Below are 22,480 nucleotides of genomic sequence, written 5' to 3' on the forward strand. Positions count from 1 at the left end.
CTGCATCAATTACTCATTTTGTAAACCCTAGTAAGTAGTTTAGTATAAATAGGACTTTTTACTATTGTATTTACATCTTCGGAACATCTTTAGTTTCTTCTTTTGATCACCTTTTGGGGGCTGGCCATTCTGCCATGCCTGGACCTTATCACTTATATATTTTCAACAGTAGAGTTTCTACACTCCATAGATTAAGGTGTGGAGCTCTGCTGTTCCTCATGAATTAATACAAGGTACTACTGTTTTTCTATTTAATTCAAGCTTATTCCTTCTCTAAGATATCCATTCGCACCCAAGAACATGATGAATGTGATGATTATGTGACGCTCATCATCATTCTCACCCATGAACGCGTGCCTGACAAACACTTCCATTCTACATGCAAACAAGCTAGAATGAGTATCTCTTAGATATCTAATACAGAGGACCGAGTCCGAGATATTAGAATCTTTGTGGTATAAGTTAGAACCCATGGACGGCCATTCTTGAGATCCGGAAAGTCTAAACCTTGTCTGTGGTATTTCGAGTAGGATCTGGGAAGGGATGGCTGTGACGAGCTTCAAACTCGCGAGTGCTGTGTGTAGTGACAGACGCAAAAGGATAGTAAATCCTATTCCAGTATGATCGAGAACTGACAAATGATTAGCCATGCAGTGACAGCGCATTGGACCATTTTCACAGAGAGGATGGGATGTAACCATTGACAACGGTGATGCCCTACATAAAGCTTGCCATGGAAAGGAGTAGGAATGATTGGATAAAGACAGCAGGAAAGCAGAGGTTCAGGAGGAACGAAAGCATCTCTATACGCTTATCTGAAATTCTCACCAAAGAATTACATAAGTACCTCTATCTTTATTTTACGTTTTGTTTATCTTTTTATTATCAATTCACCATAACCATTTGAATCCGCCTGACTGAGATTTACAAGGTGACTATAGCTTGCTTCAGGCCGACAATCTCCGTGCGATTGACCCTTACTCACGTAAGGTTTATTACTTGGACGACCTAGTGCACTTGCTGGTTAGTTGTGCGAAGTTATGATAAATAGTTGAGATTACAATTGTGCGTACCAAGTTGTTGGCGCCATTGATGATCACAATTTCGTGCACCAAGTTTTTGGCGCCGTTGCCGGGGATTGTTCGAGTTTAGACAACTGAGGGTTCATCTTGTTGCTCAGATTAGGTAATCTTCTTTTTGTTTTATTTTCAAAAAATTTTAAAAAAATAAAATCTTTCAAAAAAATTTATCCTTTATTTTCGAAAAAAAATAAAAATAGATCTTTTCAAAAATATATTTTTCTTCAGAATTTTTAAGAATGAATTCTAGTGTTTCAGATGATGCTTTTATCATCACAGGAGCTAGTTGATTCCCATCAATTTGGCTGTTGTATGTAATGTCCTACTGAAGCTTGTTCTGCCCTGTCTAATCTCTTTAGACTGAAGCTTTAGACTAACATTGCTTGATTCCTGGAATTCTTATTAAAAAATTTTTGAAATCCTTATTTTCTTTTTCAAAATAATTTTCGAAAAAATAAAAAAAATTAATAAAATCATAAAACCAAAAATATTTTGTGTTTCTTGTTTGAGACTAGATTCAAGTTTTAAGTTTGGTGTCAATTGCATCTTTTTAATTTTCTAAAAGTTTATTTTCGAAAATTTCATTCATTGCATTCTTCATGATCTTCAAGTCGTTCTTGGCCAGTCTTCTTGTTTGATCTTCATATTTTCTTGTTTTCTGTCTTTCCTTATTTTTCATATGCATTCTTGAATTATTAATGTCTAAAGAATAAAAATTTTTAAGTTTGGTGTCTTGCATGTTTTCTTTTCTTGAAAATTTTTCAAAAATAAGTTCTTGGTGTTCATCTTGACATTCAAAGTGTTCTTGGTGTTCATCTTGACATTCATAGTGTTTTTGCATGCATTTTTGGTTTTGATCTTAATTCTTCATGTTTTGTTTCATTCTTGCTGTTTAATGAAAAAAAAAAAGAGAGAGAAAAACATCAAAAAGATATCTTTTCCTTTTTTCTCTTTCTTTATTTAAAATTCAAAAATCAAAAAAATATCTTTCCTTTTTTCACTCATAAATTTTCGAAAATTTGAGTTGACTTTTTCAAAACTTTTTAAAATTTAGTTGTTTCTTATGAGTCAAATCAAACTTTCAATTTAAAAATTCTATCTTTTTCAATTCTTTTTCAAAAATCAAATCTTTTTCAATTTTTCTTTCATATTTTCTAAAATTTCAAATTAATTTTCAAAATCTTTTTCTTATTTTTATTCCATATTTTCGAATTCAATGCTAATAATTAATGTGATTGATTAAAAAATATTAAGTTTGTTACTTGCCTAATAAGAAAGGTTCAATCTTTAAATTTTAAAATCAAATCTTTTTGTTTCTTGTTAGTCAAGTAATCAACTTTAATTTTCAAAATCAAATCTTTTTAAATTTCTTTTTCAAATCTTTTTCAAAATAAATTTCAATCACATATTTTTTAAAATCTTTTCTAACTTCTTATCTTTTCAAATTTGATTTTCAAATATTTTTCAATTAACCACTTAACTTTTTGATTGATTCTTATCTTTTTCAAAACTACCTAACTAATTCTCTCTCTCTAATTTTCGAAAATCCCTTCCCTCTTTTTCAAAATTCCCTTTTTTCTAACTAATTGTTTTAATTTTTAATTTAATTTGATTTCAATTTTAATTTTCGAATTTTAACTTTAATTTTAAAATATTTTTATTTTATTTATTTAAATTTTCGAATTCTTCTCTTCCTCACCTCCTTCTATTTATTTATTCATCTACTAACACTTCTCCTCCACCCAAAAATTCGAACCCCATCCCCTTCTCTATGTTCGAATTTTTCCTCTTCTCCTTCTTACATTCTTCTCTTCTTATACTTGCATAAGGAATCTCTATACTGTGACATAGAGGACTCCATATTTTCTTTTGTGTTCTCTTCTTTTTCATATGAGCAGGAACAAGGATAAGAACATTCTTTTTGAAGCCAATCCTGAACCTGAAAGGACTCTGAAGAGGAAGCTAAGGGAAGCTAAAGCTCAACTCTCTGGAGAAAATCTGACAGAAATTTTCGAAAAGGAAGGAGACATGGCCGAAAATAATGACAATGCAAGGAAGATGCTTGGTGACTTTACTGCACCAAATTCCAATTTACATGGAAGAAGCATCTCAATCCCTGCCATTGGAGCAAACAATTTTGAGCTTAAACCTCAATTAGTTTCTTTGATGCAACAGAACTGCAAGTTTCATGGACTTCCATCTGAAGATCCTTTTTAGTTCTTAACTAAATTCTTGCAGATTTGTGATACTGTTAAGACCAATGGGGTTGATCCCGAGGTCTACAGGCTTATGCTTTTCCCATTTGCTGTAAGAGACAGAGCTAGAGTATGGTTGGACTCTCAACCTAAAGATAGCCTGAACTCTTGGGATAAGCTGGTCACGGCTTTCTTAGCCAAGTTCTTTCCTCTTCAAAAGCTTAGCAAGCTTAGAGTAGATGTTCAAACCTTCAGACAGAAAGAAGGTGAATCTCTCTATGAAGTTGATGATTATGAATGCTAAATATGTTGGCTCTTGAAGAATAAGGAAAAAGGAGACATGTTATTTGATAATCTGAAAAATCATAAAAATGATTCTTGAAGCAAGAAAAAGCAGTGAATACAAAAGCTTGCGAAAAAAAAATAGCGAAAAAAAAAAGAAAAAGAAAAAGCAAGCAGAAAAAGCCAAAAGCTCTTAAAACCAAAAGGCAAGAACAAAAAGCCAATAGCCCTTAAAACCAAAAGGCAAGGGTAATAAAAATGATCCAAGGCTTTGAGTATCAGTGGATAGGAGGGCCTAAAGGAATAAAATCCTGGCCTAAGCGGCTAAACCAAGCTGTCCCTAACCATGTGCTTGTGGCGTGAAGGTGTCAAGTGAAAACTTGAGACTGAGTGGTTAAAGTCAAGGTCCAAAGCAAAAATAGAGTGTGTTTAAGAACCCTGGACACCTCTAATTGGGGACTTTAGCAAAGCTGAGTCACAATTTGAAAAGGTTCACCCAGTCATGTGTCTGTGGCATTTATGTATTCGGTGGTAATACTGGAAAACAAAGTGCTTAGGGCCACGGCCAAGACTCATAAAGTAGCTGTGTTCAAGAATCAACATACTGAACTAGGAGAATCAATAACACTATCTGAATTCTAAGTTCCTATAGATGCCAATCATTCTGAACTTTAATGGATAAAGTGAGATGACAAAACTATTCAAGAGGCAAAAAGCTACAAGTCCTGCTCATCTGATTGGAGCTAAGTTTCATTGATATTTTGGAATTTATAGTATATTCTCTTCTTTTTACCCTATTTGATTTTCAGTTGCTTGGGGACAAGCAACAATTTAAGTTTGGTGTTGTGATGAGCGGATAATTTATACGCTTTTTGGCATTGTTTTTACATAGTTTTTAGTATGATTTAGTTAGTTTTTAGTATGTTTTTATTAGTTTTTAAATAAAATTCACATTTCTGGACTTTACTATGAGTTTATGCGTTTTTCTGTGATTTCAGGTATTTTCTGGCTGAAATTGAGGGACCTGAGCAAAAATCAGATTCAGAGGTTGAAGAAGGACTGCAGATGCTGTTGGATTCTGACCTCCCTACATTCAAAGTGGATTTTCTGGAAAGTAGACATCCAGGGCTTTCCAGCAATATATAATAGTCCATACTTTTCCCGAGTTTAGACGACAAAAACTGGCGTTCAACGCCAGTTCCATGCTGCATTCTGGAATTAATGGTAGAAACAGGTTGCAAAGTGGAGTTAAACGCCAGAAACAGGTTACAAACTGGCGTTCAAGTCCAAGAGAACCCTCTACACGTGTAAAGCTCAATGCTCAGTCCAAGCACACACCAAGTGGGCTCCGGAAGTGGATTTCTGCATCAATTACTCATTCTGTAAACCCTAGTAACTAGTTTAGTATAAATAGGACTTTTTACTATTGTATTTACATCTTTGGAACATCTTTAGTTTCATCTTTTGATCACGTTTTGGGGGCTGGCCATTCGGCCATGCCTGGACCTTATCACTTATGTATTTTCAACGGTAGAGTTTCTACCCTCCATAGATTAAGGTGTGGAGCTCTGCTGTTCCTCATGAATTAATACAAAGTACTACTGTTTTTCTATTGAATTCAAGCTTATTCCTTCTCTAAGATATCCATTCGCACCCAAGAACATGATGAATGTGATGATTATGTGACGCTCATCATCATTCTCACCCATGAACGCGTGCCTGACAAACACTTCTGTTCTACATGCAAACACTTCCGTTCTACATGCAAACAATCTTAGATTAGAAACCCAAGAGATACACATTCAAGCTTGTTTGCATGTAGAATGGAAGTGGTTGTCAGGCACGCGTTCATAGGTGAGAATGGTGATGAGCGTCACATAATCATCACATTCATCATGTTCTTGTGTGCGAACGAATATCTTAGAGAAGAAATAGGCTTGAGTTGAATAGAAAAACAATAGTACTTTGCATTAATTCATGAGGAACATCAGAGCTCCACACCTTAATCTATGGTGTGTAGAAACTCTACCGTTGAAAATACATAAGTGATAATGGTCCAGGCATGACTAAATGGCCAGCCCCCAAGTCTAAGGAAAAAAGTTCCAAAGATCTAAAAATGATCCAAAGATGTAAAATACAATAGTAAAAAGTCCTATTTATACTAAACTAGTTACTAGGGTTTACAGAGATAAGTAAATGATGCAGAAATCCACTTTCGGGTCTACTTGGTGTGTGCTTGGGCTGAGCATTGAAGCTTTCACGTGTAGAGGTCTTCCTTGGAGTTAAACGCCATTTTGTAACTTGTTTCTGGCGTTTAACTCTGCTTTGCAACTTGTTTCTGGCGTTAACCGCCAAAATAGGGCAGAAAGCTGGCGTTAAATGGCAGTTTGCGTCGTCTAAACTCAGGCAAAGTATAGACTATTATATATTGCTGAAAAGTCCTGGATGTCAACTTTCCAACGCAATTGAGAGCGCGCCAATTGGGTTTCTGTAGTCCTTCTCCAGCCTCTGAATCAGATTTTTGCTCAAGTCCCTCAATTTCATCCAGAAATGACCTGAAATCACAGAAAAACACACAAACTCATAGTAAAGTCCAGAAATGTGATTTTTATTTAAAAACTGATAAAAATATATTAAAAACTAACTAAATCATACTAAAAACTATGGAAAAACAATGCCAAAAAGTGTATAAATTATCCGCTCATCACAACACCAAACTTAAATTGTTGCTTGTCCCCAAGCAACTGAAAATCAAATAGGATAAAAAGAAGAGAATATACTATAAACTCCAAAATATCAATGAAACTTAGCTCCAATTAAATGAGCGGGACTAGTAGCTTTTTGCCTCTGAACAATTTTGGCATCTCACTTTATCCCTTGAAGTTCAGAATGATTGGCATCTATAGGAACTCAGAATTCAGATAGTGTTATTGATTCTCCTAGTTCAGTATATTGATTCTTGAACACAGCTACTTTATGAGTCTTGGCCGTGGCCCTAAGCACTTTGTTTTCCAGTATTACCACCGGATACATAAATGCCACAGACACATAATTGGGTGAACCTTTTCATATTGTGACTCAGCTTTGCTAAAGTCTCCAATTTGAGGTGTCCAGGGTTCTTAAGCACACTCTATTTTTGCTTTGGACCTTGACTTTAACCGCTCAGTCTCAAGCTTTTCACTTGACACCTTCACGCCACAAGCACATGGTTAGGGACAGCTTGGTTTAGCCACTTAGGCCAGGATTTTATTCCTTTGGGCCCTCCTATCCACTGATGCTCAAAGCCTTGGATCCCTTTTACCCTTGCCTTTTGGTTTTAAGGGCTATTGGCTTTTTCTGCTTGCTTTTTTTCTTTTTCTTTCTCTTTTTTTTTCGCCTTCTTTTTTTTTTGCAAGCTTTTCTCTATTCAATGCTTTTTCTTGCTTCAAGAATCATTTGTTTGATTTTTCAGATCATCAAATAATATTTCTCCTTTTTCATCATTCTTTCAAGAGCCAACAATTTTAACATTCATAAACAACAAATTCAAAAGACATATGCACTATTCAAGCATTCATTCAGAAAACAAAAAGTATTGTCACCACATCAAAATAATTAAGCTAGTTTCAAGGATGAATTCGAAATCATGTACTTCTTGTTCTTTTGTGATTAAAAGCATTTTTCATTTAAGAAAGGTGATGGATTCATGGACATTCATAGCTTTAAGACATAGACACTTAAACACTAATGATCATATAGTAAAGACACAAACATAAATAAAACACAAGGCTCAAGAACCGAAAAATAGGAAAATAAGAACAAGGAGATTAAGGAACGGGTCCACCTTAGTGAGGGTGGCGTCTTCCTCTTCTTGAAGAAGCAATGGTGCTCTTGAGCTCCTCTATGTCTCTTCCTTGTCTTTGTTGCTCCTCCCTCATAGCTCTTTGATCTTCTCTAATCTCATGGAGAATGATGGAGTGCTCTTGGTGCTCCATCCTTAGTTGTCCCATGTTGGAACTTAATTCTCCTAGGGAGGTGTTGATTTGCTCCAAATAGTTTTGTGGAGGGAAGTGCATCCCTTGAGGCATCTTAGGGATTTCATGGTGAGGAATTTCCTCATGCTCTTGTTGAGGTCTATGATCTCTTGTTTGCTCCATCCTTTTCTTGGTGATGGGCTTGTCCTCATCAATGAGGATGTTTCCCTCTATGTCAATTCTAGCTGAATTGCAGAGGTGGCAAATGAGGTGAGGAAAGGCTAACCTTGCCAAAGTAGAGGACTTGTCAGCCATCCTGTAGAGTTCTTGAGGTATAATCTCATGAACTTCCACTTCCTCCCTAATCATGATACTATGGATCATGTTGGCCCGGTCTACAGTAACTTCAGACCGGTTGCTAGTAGGAATAATTGAGCGTTGGATGAACTCCAACCATCCTCTAGCTACAGGCTTAAGGTCCGGTCTTCTCAATTGAACCAGCTTGCCTCTTGAGTCAACTTTCCATTGAGCTCCTTTCACACATATTTCCATCAGGACTTGGTCCAACCTTTGATCAAAGTTGACCCATCTAGTGTAGGGGCGTGCATTTTCTTGCATCATTGGCAAGTTGAATGCCAACCATACATTTTTCGGACTGAAATCTAAGTATTTCCCCCGAACCCTTGTAAGCCAATTCTTTGGGTTTGGGTTCATACTTTGATCATGGTTCCTAGGGATCCATGCGTTTGCATAGAACTCTTGAACCATTAAGATTCCGACTTGTTGAATAGTATTAGAGAGAACTTCCCATCCTCTTCTTCTAATCTCTTGTCGGATCTCCGGATACTCGCTCTTTTTGAGCTTAAAAGGGACCTCAGGGATCACCTTTTTTTGGCCACAACTTCATAGAAGTGGTCTTGATGGACCTTTGAGATGAATCTCTCCATCTCCCATGACTCAGAGGTGGAAGCAATTGCCTTCCCTTTCCTCTTTCTTGAGGTTTCTTTGGCCTTAGGTGCCATTGATGGTTATGGAAAAACAAAAAGCAATGCTTTTACCACACCAAACTTAAAAGGTTTGCTCATCCTCGAGCAAAAGAAGAAAGAAAGTAGTAGAAGAAGAAGAAGATGGAGGAGATGGAGTGAGAGTATATTCGGCCAAGGGGGAGAAGTAGTGTTTGTGATGTGTTAAAATGGAGTAGTGTTAAGGGGTTTATATAGGGGTAGGGGGAGGGTAGGTTTCGGCCATTAGGGTTGGGTTTGGGAGGGAAAGGAATTTGAATTTGGAGGTAGGTGGGGTTTATGGGGAAGAGGTATGGAGGTGATTGGTGAAGGGTATTTGGGGATGAGTGTTATGAAAAGGTGTGAAGAGGAGAGAAGAAGAGGTGGGGTAGGTGGGGATCCTGTGGGGTCCACAGATCCAGAGGGGTCAAGGACTTAGCATCGCTGCTCCATTTAGGCGTGCAAAACGCCCTTAGAATGCATGTCTGGAGTTAAACGCCAGCTTGCTGCTTGTTTCTAGCGTTTAACGCCAGCTTTTCTCCCATTCTTAGCGTTAAACGCCAATTCCATGCTCTGTTCTGGCGTTAAACGCCAGTCTGGTGCTTTTTTCTGGCGTTTAACGCCAGCTTCATGCTTCTTTCTGGCGTTAAATGCTAGTTTGATGCTTCTTACTGGCGTTTAAACGCCAGTAAGCTCTTCCTCCAGGGTGAGCTGTTTTTAATGCTGTTTTTCATTTTGTTTTTGATTTTTCAGTAGTTTTTGTGACATCACATGATCATCAACCTAAAGAAAACATAAAATAGCAATAGAAAATAAATAGATATAATTAAATAACATTGGGTTGCCTCCCAACAAGCGCTTCTTTAATGTCAATAGCTTGACAGTGAGCTCTCATGGAGCCTCACAGAAAATCAGAGCAATGTTGGGGCCTCTTAACACCAAACTTAGAGTTTGGTTGTGGCCTCCCTACACTAAACTTAGAGTTTGAATGTGGGGGCTTTTTTTGACTCTGTATTGAGAGAAGCTTTTCATGCTTCCTCTCCCTGGTTAAAGAAGGAGAACCTTGAGTCTTAAATACAAGGTAGCCCTCATTCAACTGAAGGACCAACTCTCCTCTGTCAACATCAATCACAGCTTTTGTTGTGGCTAGGAAGGGTCTACCAAGGATGATGGATTCATCCTCATCCTTCCCAGTGTCTAGGATTATGAAATAAGCAGGGATGTAAAGGCCTTCAACCTTTACTAACACGTCCTCTACTAGTCCATAAGCTTGTTTCATTGATTTGTCTGCCATCTCTAATGAGATTATTGCAGCTTGTACCTCAAAGATTTCCAGTTTCTCCATTACAGAGAGTGGCATGAGGTTTATCCCTGACCCAAGGTCACATAGAGCTTTCTCAAAGTTCATGGTGCCTATGGTACAAGGTATGAAGAACTTTTTGGGATCTGGTTTCTTCTGAGGTAATGTCTGCCTCATTAGTGCACTCAGTTCATTGGTGAGTAAGGGGGGTTCATCCTCCCAAGTCTCATTACCAAATAAACTGGCATTCAACTTCATGATTGCTCCTAGATACTTAGCAACTTGCTCTGCAATGGTGTCTTCATCCTCTTCAGAGGAAGAGTATTCATCAGAGCTCATGAATGGTAGAAGGAGGTCCAATGGAATCTCTAAGGTCTCTGTATGAGCCTCAGATTCCATTAGTTCATCAAAAGGGAACTCCTTTCTATCCAGAGGACGTCCCAAGAGGTCTTCCTCACTGGGATTCACGTCCTCCTCCTCCTCTGGGCATTCGGCCACACCAAGTATGGTTATGGCCTTGCACTCTCTCTTGGGATTTTCTTCTGTATTGCTTGGGAGAGTACTGGGAGGAGTTTCAGTAATCTTGCTACTCAGCTGACACACCTGTGCCTCCAAATTTCTAATGGAGGACCTTGTTTCATTCATGAAACTTAGTATGGTTTTGGATAGATCAGAGACTATGGTTGCCAGGCCAGAATGGCTCTGTTCATAATTCTCTGTCTGTTGCTGAGAAGATGATGGAAAGGGCTTGCTATTGCTAAACCTATTTCTTCCACCGTTATTTTTGAAGCCTTGTTGAGGCTTCTGTTGATCCTTCCATAAGAGATTAGGATGATTTCTCCATGAAGGATTATAGGTGTTTCCATAGGGTTCTCCCATGTAATTCACCTCTGCTATTACAGGGTTCTCAAGAACACTTTGAATGTCAAGATGAACACCAAGAACTTATTTTTGAAAATTTTCAAGAAAAGAAAACATGCAACACACCAAACATAGAAATTATCAAACTTTAGACACTAACAAATTGAAAATGCATATGAAAAACTAGAAAAGACACAAAACAAGAAAATATGAAGATCAAACAAGAAGACTAGCCAAGAACAACTTGAAGATCATAAAGAATGCAATGCATGAAATTTTCGAAAATAAATTTTTATTTTAGAAAATTAGAAAGATGCAATTGACACCAAACTTGAAAATTGACTCTAGACTCAAACAAGAAACAGAAAAATATTTTTGATTTTATGATTTTATAAATTTATTTTTGGATTTTTTTGAAATTAATTGGGAAAAATGAAAAAGAAGAAATTTTTTTTTGGAATATAAGAAATAAAAATCTTAAAATTAAAATAAAATTACCTAATCTGAGCAACAAGATGAACCGTCAGTTGTCCAAACTCGAACAATCCCCGGCAACGGGGCCAAAAACTTGGTGTGCAAAATCGTGATCATTCCTTCCTTGGTGACGTCGCTAAAAACTCAATACGCACATTCATGTTCTTAATTCTATTTCACAACTTTGTACAACTAACCATCAAGTGCACTGGGTCATCCAAGTAATAAACCTTACGTGAGTAAGGGTCGATCCCACGGAGATTGTCAGCCTGAAGCAAGCTATGGTCACCTTGTAAATCTCAGTCAGGTGGATTCAAATGTATTAAGAGATTATAGTGTACCAAAAGATAATTAAAATAGGATAGAGATACTTATGTAATTCATTGGTGAAACTTTCAGATAAGAGTATAGAGATGCTTTCGTTCCTCTGAACCTCTGCTTTCCTGCTGTCTTCATCTAATCAGTCCTACTCCTTTCCATGGCAAGCTATATGTAAGGCATCACCATTGTCAATGGCCACCTGTCCTCTCAGTGAAAATGGTCCAATGCGCTGTCACTGCATGGCTAATCATCTGTCGGTTCTCGATCATACTGGAATAGGATTTACTATCCTTTTGCGTCTGTCACTATGCCCTGCACTCGTGAGTTTGAAGCTCGTCACAGCCATCCCTTCCTAGATCCTACTCGGAATACCACAGACAATGTTTAGACTTTTCAGATCTCAAGAATGGTCGTCCATGGGTTCTAACATATACCACGAAGACACTAATAACTTGGACTCGGTCCCCTGTATTAGATATCCAAGAGATACTCATTCTAGCTTGTTTGCATGTAGAACGGAAGTGTTTGTCAGGCACGCGTTCATAAGTGAGAATGATGATGAGCGTCACATAATCATCACATTCATCATGTTCTTGGGTGCGAACGGATATCTTAGAGAAGGAATAAGCTTGAATTTAATAGAAAAACAGTAGTACTTTGTATTAATTCATGAGGAACAGCAGAGCTCCACACCTTAATCTATGGTGTGTAGAAACTCTACCGTTTGAAAATACATAAGTGATAATGGTCCAGGCATGGCCGAATGGCCAGCCCCCATGAAAGTCTAAGATAGCATAAAACTAATCAAAGAGAATCTCTAAATACAATAGTAAAAAGTCCTATTTAAACTAAACTAGTTACTAGGGTTTACAGAGATAAGTAAATGATGCAGAAATCCACTTCTAGAGCCCACTTGGTGTGTGCTTGGGCTGAGCATTGAGCTTTACATGTGTAGAGGCTTCTCTTGGAGTTGAACGCCAGTTTGTAACCTGTTTCTGGCGTTTAACTCCACTTTGCAAACTGTTTCTGGCGTTTAACTCCAGAATGCAGCATGGAACTGGCGTTCAACGCCAGTTTACGTCGTCTATCCTTAATTGAGAGCACGACATTTGGAGTTCTGTAGCTCCGAAAAATCCACTTTGAGTGCAAGGAGGTCAGAATCCAACAGCATCTGCAGTCCTTCTTCAACCTCTAAATCTGATTTTTGCTCAAGTCCCTCAATTTCAGCCAGAAAATAACTGAAATCATAGAAAAACACACAAACTCATAGTAAAGTCTAGAAATGTGAATTTAGCATAAAAACTAATAAAAATATCCCTAAAAGTAACTAGATCCTACTAAAAATGTACTAAAAATAATGCCAAAAAGCGTATAAATTATCCGCTCATCACAATACCAAACTTAAATTGTTGCTTGTCCCCAAGCAACTGAAAATCAAATAGGATAAAAAGAAGATAATATACTATAAATTCTAAACTATCAATGAAACTTAGCTCCAATCAGATGAGCGGGACTTGTAGCTTTTTGCCTCTTGAATAGTTTTGGCATCTCACTTTATCCATTGAAGTTCAAAATGATTGGCATCTATAGGAACTCAGAGATCAGATAGTGTTATTGATTCTCCTAGTTCAGTATGTTGATTCTTGAACACAGCTACTTTATGAGTCTTGGCCGTGGCCCTAAGCACTTTATTTTCTAGTATTACCACCGGATACATAAATGCCACAGACACATAACTAGGTGAACCTTTTCAGATTGTGACTTAGCTTTGCTAAAGTTCCCAATTAGAGGTGTCCAGGGTTCTTAAGCACACTCTGTTTTTGCTTTGGACCATGACTTTAACCGCTCAGTCTCAAGTTTTCACTTGACACCTTCACGCCAAAAGCACATGGTTAGGGACAGCTTGGTTTAGCCGCTTAGGCCAGGATTTTATTCCTTTAGTCCCTCCTATCCACTGATGCTCAAAGCCTTGGATCCTTTTTATTGCCCTTGCCTTTTGGTTTTAAGGGATATTGGCTTTTTGCTCTTGCCTTTTGGTTTAAAGAGCTTTTGGCTTTTTCTGCTTGCTTTTTCTTTTCTATATTTTTTTTCGCCATTTTTTTTTCTTTTTTTTCTGCAAGCTTTTGTATTCACTCTTTTTCTTGCTTCATGAATCATTTTTATGATTTTTCAGATTATCAAATAACATGTCTCCTTTTCATCATTCTTTCAAGAGCCAACATATTTAACATTCATAAACAACAACTTCAAAAGATATATGCACTGTTCAAGCATTCATTCAGAAAACAAAAAGTGTTGCCACCACATCAAAATAATTAAACTAGTTTCAAGGATGAATTCGAAACTCATGTACTTCTTGTTCTTTTGAATTAAAAATATTTTTCATTTAAGAGAGGTGATGGATTCATAGGACATTCATAGACACTTAAATACTAATGATCATGTAATGAAGACACAAACATAGGTAAACATTTAACATAAAAAATGAAAAACAAAAAATTTAAGAACAAGGAATGAGTCCACCTTAGTGATGGTGGCGTTTTTTTCTTGAAGAACGAATGATGTCCTTGAGCTCTTCTATGTCTCTTCCTTGTCTTTGTTGCTCCTCCCTCATTGCTCTTTGATCTTCTCTAATTTCATGGATGATGATGGAGTGCTCTTGATGTTCCACCCTTAGTTGTCCCATGTTGGAACTTAATTCTCCTAGGGAGGTGTTGATTTGCTCCAAAAAATTTTGTGGAGGAAAGTGCATCCCTTGAGGCATCTCAGGGATTTCTTGGTGATGAGCTCCTTCATGCATCTCTTGAGATCCATGAATAGGCTCTCTTCTTTGCTCCATTCTTTTCTTAATGATGGGCTTGTCCTCATCAATGAGGATATCTCCCTCTATGTCAATCCCAGCCGAATTGCATAGATGGAAAATAAGGTGAGGAAAGGCCAACCTTGCCATAGTGGAGGATTTGTCAGCCACCTTGTAAAGTTCTTGAGGTATAATCTCATGAACTTCTACTTCCTCCCCAATCATGATACTATGGATCATGATAGCCCAGTCTATAGTAACTTCAGACCAGTTGCTAGTGGGAATGATTGAGCATTGAATGAACTCCAACCATCCTCTAGCTACAGGCTTAAAGTCCAATATTCTCAGCTGAACCGGTTTGCTTTTTGAGTCAATCTTCCATTGAGCTCCTTCCACACATATGTCCATGAGGACTTGGTCCAACCTTTGATCAAAGTTAACTCTTCTTGTGTAGGGGCGTGCATTTTCTTCCATCCTTGGTAGGTTGAACGCCAGCCTTACATTTTCCAGACTAAAATCTAAGTATTTCCCCCGAACCATGGTGAGCCTATACTTTGGATTCGGGTTCACACTTTGATCATGGTTCCTAGTGATCCATGCGTTTGCATAGAACTCTTGAACCATTAGGATTCCGACTTGTTGAATGGGGTTGGTTAGGACTTCCCAACCTCTTCTTTGGATATCATGTCGGATCTCCGGATACTCATTTTTCTTGAGTTTGAAAGGGGCATCGGGGACCACCTTCTTCTTGGCCACAACATCATAGAAGTGGTCTTGATGGGCTTTGGAGATGAATCTTTCCATCTCCTATGACTCGGAGGTGGAAGCTTTTTTCTTCCCTTTCTCTTTTCTAGAGGTTTCTCCGGTCTTAGGTGCCATCAATGGTAATGGAAAAACAAAAAGCTTATGCTTTTACCACACCAAACTTAGAATATTGCTCGCCCTCGAGCAAGAGAAGAAAGAAAAGAAGAAGAAGAAGAGAAGATATGGAGGAGAGTGAGGGGGAGGTGTATTCGGCCAAGATAGAGGGGATAGGGTTGTGTGGTGTGAAAATGAAGAAGGGATGGAGGGGTTTATATAGTGAATGGAGAGGGAGTTGGTTCGGCCATAGTGGGTGGGTTTGGGTGGGAAAGTGACTTTGAATTTTGAAGGTAGGTGGGGTTTATGGGGAAGAGTGGATGGATATGAGTGGTGGTAGGTGGTAATAGGGACGAGAGATTGAGGTGATTGGTGAAGGGTTTTGGAGAAAGGTGTTTATTGGGAAGAGAGAATGAATGAGAAGAAGGGAGAATATGAGTGGAGGTAGGTGGGGATCCTGTGGGGTCCACAAATCCTGAAGTGATCCTGTGGGGTCTACAGATCCTGAGGTATCAAGGATTTACATCCCTGCACCAGTTAGGCATGCAAAATGCCTATGCATGCATTTCTGGCGTTTAAACGCCGAAGTGATGCTTGTTCTGGGCGTTCAACGCCCATGTGCAGCATGTTTCTGGCATTGAACGCCAGCTTCATGCTTGTTTCTGGCGTTCAGCGCAAGCTCTTCTCATGGTGTATTCCTGGTGTTTAAACGCCAGGATGTTGCTTATTTCTGGCATTCAACGCCAGATCCATGCTCTGTTCTGGCATTGAACGCCAGCCAGATGCTCCTTACTGGCGTTTAAACGCCAGTAAGTTCTTCTACCAGGGTGTGATTTTTCTTCTGCTGTTTTTGATTCTGTTTTTAATTTTTGTATTTATTTTGTGACTCCACATGATCATGAACCTAATAAAATATAAAAGAACAATAAAAATAAAATTAGAATTAAATAAATAAAAATTGGGTTGCCTCCCAACAAGCGCTTCTTTAATGTCAATAGCTTGACAGTGGGCTCTCACGGAGCCACACAGGTGATCAGGTCAATTTTATAGACTCCCAACACCAAACTTAGAGTTTGATTATGGGGGCTTTGTTTGACTCTGTATTGAGAGAAGCTTTTCATGCTTCCTCTCCATTGTTACATAAGGATAGCCTTGGGCCTTAAACACAAGGTTGTCCTCATTTAGTTGAAGGACCAACTCTCCTCTGTCTACATCTATCATAGCTCTTACTGTGGCTAGGAAGGGTCTTCCAAGGATGATGGATTCATTCTCATCCTTCCCAGTGTCTAGGATTATGAAATCAGCAGGGATGTAAAGGCCTTCAACCTTTACTAACACGTCCTCTACTAGTCCATAAGCTTGTTTTCTTGAGTTGTCTGCCATCTCTAATGAGATTCTGGCAACTTGCACCTCAAAGATTCCCAGTTTCTCCATTACAGAGAGTGGCATGAGGTTTATCCCTGACCCAAGGTCACATAGAGCCTTCTCAAAGGTCATGGTGCCTATGGTACAAGGTATTAAGAACTTTCCAGGATCCTGTTTCTTCTGAGGCAATGTCAGTTGATGCAGATCACTCAGATCATTGATGAGCAAGGGAGGTTCATCTTCCCAAGTCTCATTACCAAATAACTTAGCATTCAGCTTCATGATTGCACCAAGGCACTTGGCAACTTGTTCTTCAGTAACATCCTCATTCTCTTCAGAAGAAGAATACTCATCAGAGCTCATGAATGGCATAAGGAGGTTTAATGGAATCTCTATGGTCTCCAGATGAGCCTTAAAGTCCTTTGTTTCCTCAGAGGGAAACCCCTTATTGATCTCTGGATGTCCCAGGAGGTCTTTCTCACTGGGATTCACGTCCTCTCCCTCCCTTGCAGGTTCGGCCATGATGATCAATTCAATGGCCTTGCACTCTCCTTTTGGGTTTTCTTCTGTATTGCTTGGGAGAGTACTAGGAGGGATTTCAGTGATCCTTTTACTCAACTGCCCACTTGTGCTCCTAAATTTCTAATGGAGGACCTTGTTTCATTCATGAAACTTAGAGTGGCCTTAGATAGATCAGAGACTATGTTTGCCAAGCTAGATGGGGTCTGCTCAGAACTCTCTGTCTTTTGCTGAGTGGATGATGGAAAAGGCTTGCTATTGCTAAACCTGTTTCTTCCACCATTATTAAAGCCTTGTTGAGGCTTTTGTTGATCCTTCCATGAGAGATTTGGGTGATTTCTCCATGAGGGATTATAGGTGTTTCCATAGGGTTCACCCATGTAATTCACCTCTGCTATTGCAGGGTTCTCAGGATCATAAGCATCTTCTTCAGAAGATGCCTCTTGAGTACTGTTGGATGCTTCCTTCAATCCATTCAGACTCTGAGAGATCATATTGACTTGCTGAGTCAATATTTTATTCTGAGCCAATATGGCATTTAGAGTATCAATTTCAAGAACTCTCTTCTTCTGAGGCGTCCCATTACTCACAGGATTCCTCTCAGAAGTGCACATGAACTGGTTATTAGCAACCATGTCAATGAGTTCTTGAGCTTCTGCAAGCGTTTTCTTTAGGTGAATGGATCCACCTGCAGAAGTATCCAACGACATCTTAGCTAATTCAGACAGACCATTATAGAATATATCCAGGATGGTCCATTCTGAAAGCATGTCAGAAGGACACTTTTTGGTCCGTTGCTTGTATCTCTCCCAAACTTCATAGAGGGATTCACCTTCTTTCTGTCTGAAGGTTTGAATATCTACTCTAAGCTTACTAAGCTTTTGAGGAGGAAAGAACTTGGCTAAGAAAGTCGTGAACAGCTTATCCCAAGAGTTCAGGCTATCTTTAGGTTGAGAGTCCAACCATACTCTAGCTCTACCTCTTACAGCAAACGGGAAAAGCATAAGCCTGTAGACCTCGGGGTCAACCCCATTGGTCTTAACAGTATCATAGATCTGCAAGAACTCAGTTAAGAACTGAAAAGGATCTTCAGATGGAAGTCCATGAAACTTGCAGTTCTGTTGCATCAGAGAAACTAATTGAGGTTTAAGCTCAAAATTGTTTGCTCCAATGGTAGGGATTGAGATTCTCCTTCCATGTAAATTGGAATTAGGTGCAGTGAAGTCACCAAGCATCCTCCTTGCATTGTTGTTGTTAGGTTCGGCTGCCATCTCCTTTTCTTGTTCAAAAATTTCAGTAAGGTTGTCTCTGGATTGTTGTATTTTAGCTTCTCTTAGTTTCCTCTTCAGAGTCCTTTTAGGTTCTGGATGAGCTTTAACAAGAATGCCCTTTTCCTTGTACCTGCTCATATGAAAGAGAAGAGAACAAGAAAAGAAGAGGAATCCTCTATGTTCCAGTAAAGAGGTTCCTTATTGTTAGTAGAGGAAGAAAGGGAATAAGAGTGAAGAAGAATGGATAATCCAAACACAAGGGTGAGGATAGGAGCAGAGATATGAGATGAAGAGAAGTGTTAGTAAGTAATTAAATAAATAGAAGAAGATGAGAGAGAGAAATTTTTGAAAAGGAGTTGATGATTTTCGAAAATTAAAGGGGAAATAAAATTAAAATTAAAATTTAAAACAATTAATTAATTAAAAAGAATTTTTGAAAAAGAGGGAGGTATTTTCAAAAATTAGAGAGGGAAGAGTAGTTAGGTGGTTTTGAAAAAGATAAGAAACAAACAAAAAGTCAATTAGTTAGTTGAAAAAGATTTGAAAATCAATTTTGAAAAGATAAGAAGATAAGAAGTTAGAAAAGATATTTTAAAATCAAATTTTTTTGAAAAAGATATGATAGAAAGATATGATTAAAATTAGTTTTGAAAAAGAATTGAATTTTAAAATCAAAATTAATGACTTGACTCACAAGTAATCACAAGATATGATTCTAGAACTTAAAGTTTGAATCTTTCTTAACAAGTAAGTAACAAACATGAAATTTTTGAATCAAAACATTAATTGTTGATAATATTTTCGAAAATTATGAGGTAAAATTAGGAAAAATATTTTTGAAAAATATTTTTAAAATTTTCGAAAATAAATAAGAAAAATGAAAAAGATTTGATTTTTTGAAAAAATATTTTGAAAAGATAAGATTTTTAAATTAAAAATTTGATTTGACTCATAAGAAATAACTAAATTTTAAAAAGTTTTGAAAAAGTCAACTCAAATTTTTGAAATTTATGAGTGAAATAAGGGAAAGATATTTTTTTTTATTTTTGAATTTTGAATGAAGAAAGAGAAAAACACCAAAAAGACTCAATGCATGAAAATTTTGGATCAAAATACACAATGCATGCAAGAACACTTTGAATGTCAAGATTAACACCAAGAACTTATTTTTGAAAATTTTCAAGAAAAGAAAACATGCAAGACACCAAACTTAGAAATTATCAAACTTTAGACGCTAACAAATTGAAAATGCATATGAAAAACTAGAAAAGACACAAAACAAGAAAATATGAAGATCAAACAAGAAGACTGGCCAAGAACAACTTGAAGATCATGAAGAATGCAATGCATGAAATTTTCGAAAATAAATTTTTTTTTAGAAAATTAGAAAGATGCAATTGACACCAAACTTGAAACTTGACTCTAGACTCAAACAAGAAACAGAAAAATATTTTTGATTTTATGATTTTATAAATTTTTTTTTTGGTTTTTTTTTAAATTAATTGGGAAAAACGAAAAAGAAGAATTTTTTTTTTGGAAAATAAGAAATAAAAATCTTAAAATTAAAATAAAATTACCTAATCTGAGCAACAAGATGAACCGTCAGTTGTCCAAACTCGAACAATCCCCAGCAACGGCGCCAAAAACTTGGTGTGCGAAATCGTGATCATTCCTTCCTTGGTGACGGCGCTAAAAACTCAATACGCACGTTCATGTTCTTAATTCTGTTTCATAACTTCATACAACTAACCAGCAAGTGCACTGGGTCGTCCAAGTAATAAACCTTACGTGAGTAAGGGTCGATCCCACGGAGATTGTCGGCCTGAAGCAAGCTATGGTCACCTTGTAAATCTTAGACAGGCGGATTCAAATGTATTAAGAGATTATAGTGTACCAAAAGATAATTAAAATAGGATAGAGATACTTATGTAATTCATTGGTGAGAATTTCAGATAAGAGTATAGAGATGCTTTCGTTTCTCTGAACCTCTGCTTTCCTGCTGTCTTCATCCAATCAGTCCTACTCCTTTCCATGGCAAGCTGTATGTTAGGCATTACCGTTGTCAATGGCCAACTGTCCTCTCAGTGAAAATGGTCCAATGCACTGTCACTGCATGGCTAATCAGCTGTCGGTTCTCGATCATACTGGAATAGGATTTACTATCCTTTTGCGTCTGTCACTACGCCTAGCACTCGCGAGTTTGAAGCTCGTCACAGCCATCCCTTCCCAGATCTTACTCGGAATACCACAGACAAGGTTTAGACTTTCCGGATCTCAAGAATAGCCGTCCATGGGTTCTAACTTATACCACGAAGACACTAATAACTCGGACTCGGTCCCCTGTATTAGATATCCAAGAGATACTCATTCTAGCTTGTTTGCATGTAGAACGAAAGTGTTTGTCAGGCACGCATTCATAAGTGAGAATGATGATGAGCGTCACATAATCATCACATTCATTATGTTCTTGGGTGCGAATGGATATCTTAGAGAAGGAATAAGCTTGAATTGAATAGAAAAACAGTAGTACTTTGTATTAATTCATGAGGAACAGCAGAGCTCCACACCTTAATCTATGGTGTGTAAAAACTCTACCGTTTGAAAATACATAAGTGATAATGGTCCAGGCATGGCCGAATGGCCAGCCCCCATGAAAGTCTAAGATAGCATAAAACTAATCAAAGAGAATCTCTAAATACAATAGTAAAAAGTCCTATTTAAACTAAACTAGTTACTAGGGTTTACAGAGATAAGTAAATGATGCAGAAATCCACTTCTGGGGCCCACTTGGTGTGTGCTTGGGCTGCGCATTGAGCTTTACACGTGTAGAGGCTTCTCTTGGAGTTGAACGCCAGTTTGTAACCTGTTTCTGGTGTTTAACTCCACTTTGCAACCTGTTTCTGGCGTTTAACTCCAGAATGCAGCATGGAACTGGTGTTCAACGCCAGTTTATGTCATCTATCCTTAATGAAAGAATGGACTATTATATATTGCTGGAAAGCCCTGAATGTCTACTTTCCAACGCAATTGAGACCGCGACTATTGAAGTTTTGTAGCTCCGGAAAATCCACTTTGAGTACAGGGAGGTCAGAATCCAACAGCATCTGCAGTCCTTCTTCAACCTCTGAATCTGATTTTTGCTCAAGTCCCTCAATTTCAGCCAGAAAATACCTGAAATCACAGAAAAAAACACAAACTCATAGTAAAGTCCAGAAATGTGAATTTAGCATAAAAAATAATAAAAACATCCCTAAAAGTAACTAGATCCTACTAAAAATAATGCCAAAAAGCGTATAAATTATCCGCTCATCAAGAAGACAGTAGGAAAGCAGAGATTCAGACGACAGAGCATCTCCGGAACCTCAACCTGTTCCTCATTACTGAATCACAAGTACCATTTATTTCATGTTAATTACTTTTCATAAATAAAATCATTTTTATCATTAATCTCCTTACTAAGATTTATAAGTTAACCATAGCTTTCTTCAAGCTGACAATCTCCGTGGGATGGACCCTTACTCACATAAGGTATTACTTGGAGGACCCAGTGCACTTGCTGGTTAGTTGTGTGGAATTGTGAAAAGTGTGATCACAATTTCAAGCACCATGTTTTTGGCGCCGTTGCCGGGGATTGTTCGAGTTTGGACAACTGATGGTTCATCTTGTTGCTTAGATTAGGAAAAATTTATCTTTTTTTGGTTTAGAGTCACTAAATTTGAGTCTTTTATTATTGTTTTTGTTAAAATTTTAAAAATCATTGTTTTCTTCTTCTAGATTTTTTTCGAAAATTTTTAATAAATAAGATAAAAACCAATAAACTAATAATTAAGTCTTTTGTTTGAGTTTAGTTTCATGTTTTAAGTTTGGTGTCAATTGCATGTTTTTATTTTCCTTCAATTTTTCGAATTGTATGTTCTTTTTATTCTTCATATTTTAGAGTTTTATGTTCCTTGTTCTTTCTTGATCTTCAAGTTGTTCTTGTTTATTTTCCTTGTTTGATCTTTAGTTTTTCTTGTTTTGTGTCTTTCCTTGTTTTTCTTCTGCATTTTCGAATTATTAGTGTCCAAAGTATAAAAATTTTTAAGTTTGATGTCCTTTGTGTTTTTATTTTCTTAAAGATTTCCAAAATTTGTTCTTGGTGTTCATCTTGATCTTCAAAGTGTTCTTGGTGTTCATCTTGACATTCAAAATTTTCTTGTTT

The 22,480-nt window shown here is 37.4% G+C and overlaps 1 non-coding gene across 1 annotated transcript; it reads left to right on the forward strand.

Moving 5' to 3' along the window:
• The first annotated feature begins 17,772 nt into the window (after positions 1-17,772).
• On the forward strand, positions 17,773-17,880 carry LOC112773543 (small nucleolar RNA R71). Its single transcript, XR_003188089.1, has one exon. It is a non-coding gene; the product is annotated as a small nucleolar RNA R71 (small nucleolar RNA).
• Positions 17,881-22,480: the final 4,600 nt, after the last annotated feature.

This window comes from Arachis hypogaea, chromosome 18 (genome assembly GCF_003086295.3).
Source record: "Arachis hypogaea cultivar Tifrunner chromosome 18, arahy.Tifrunner.gnm2.J5K5, whole genome shotgun sequence".
Classification (NCBI taxonomy): Eukaryota; Viridiplantae; Streptophyta; class Magnoliopsida; order Fabales; family Fabaceae; genus Arachis; species Arachis hypogaea.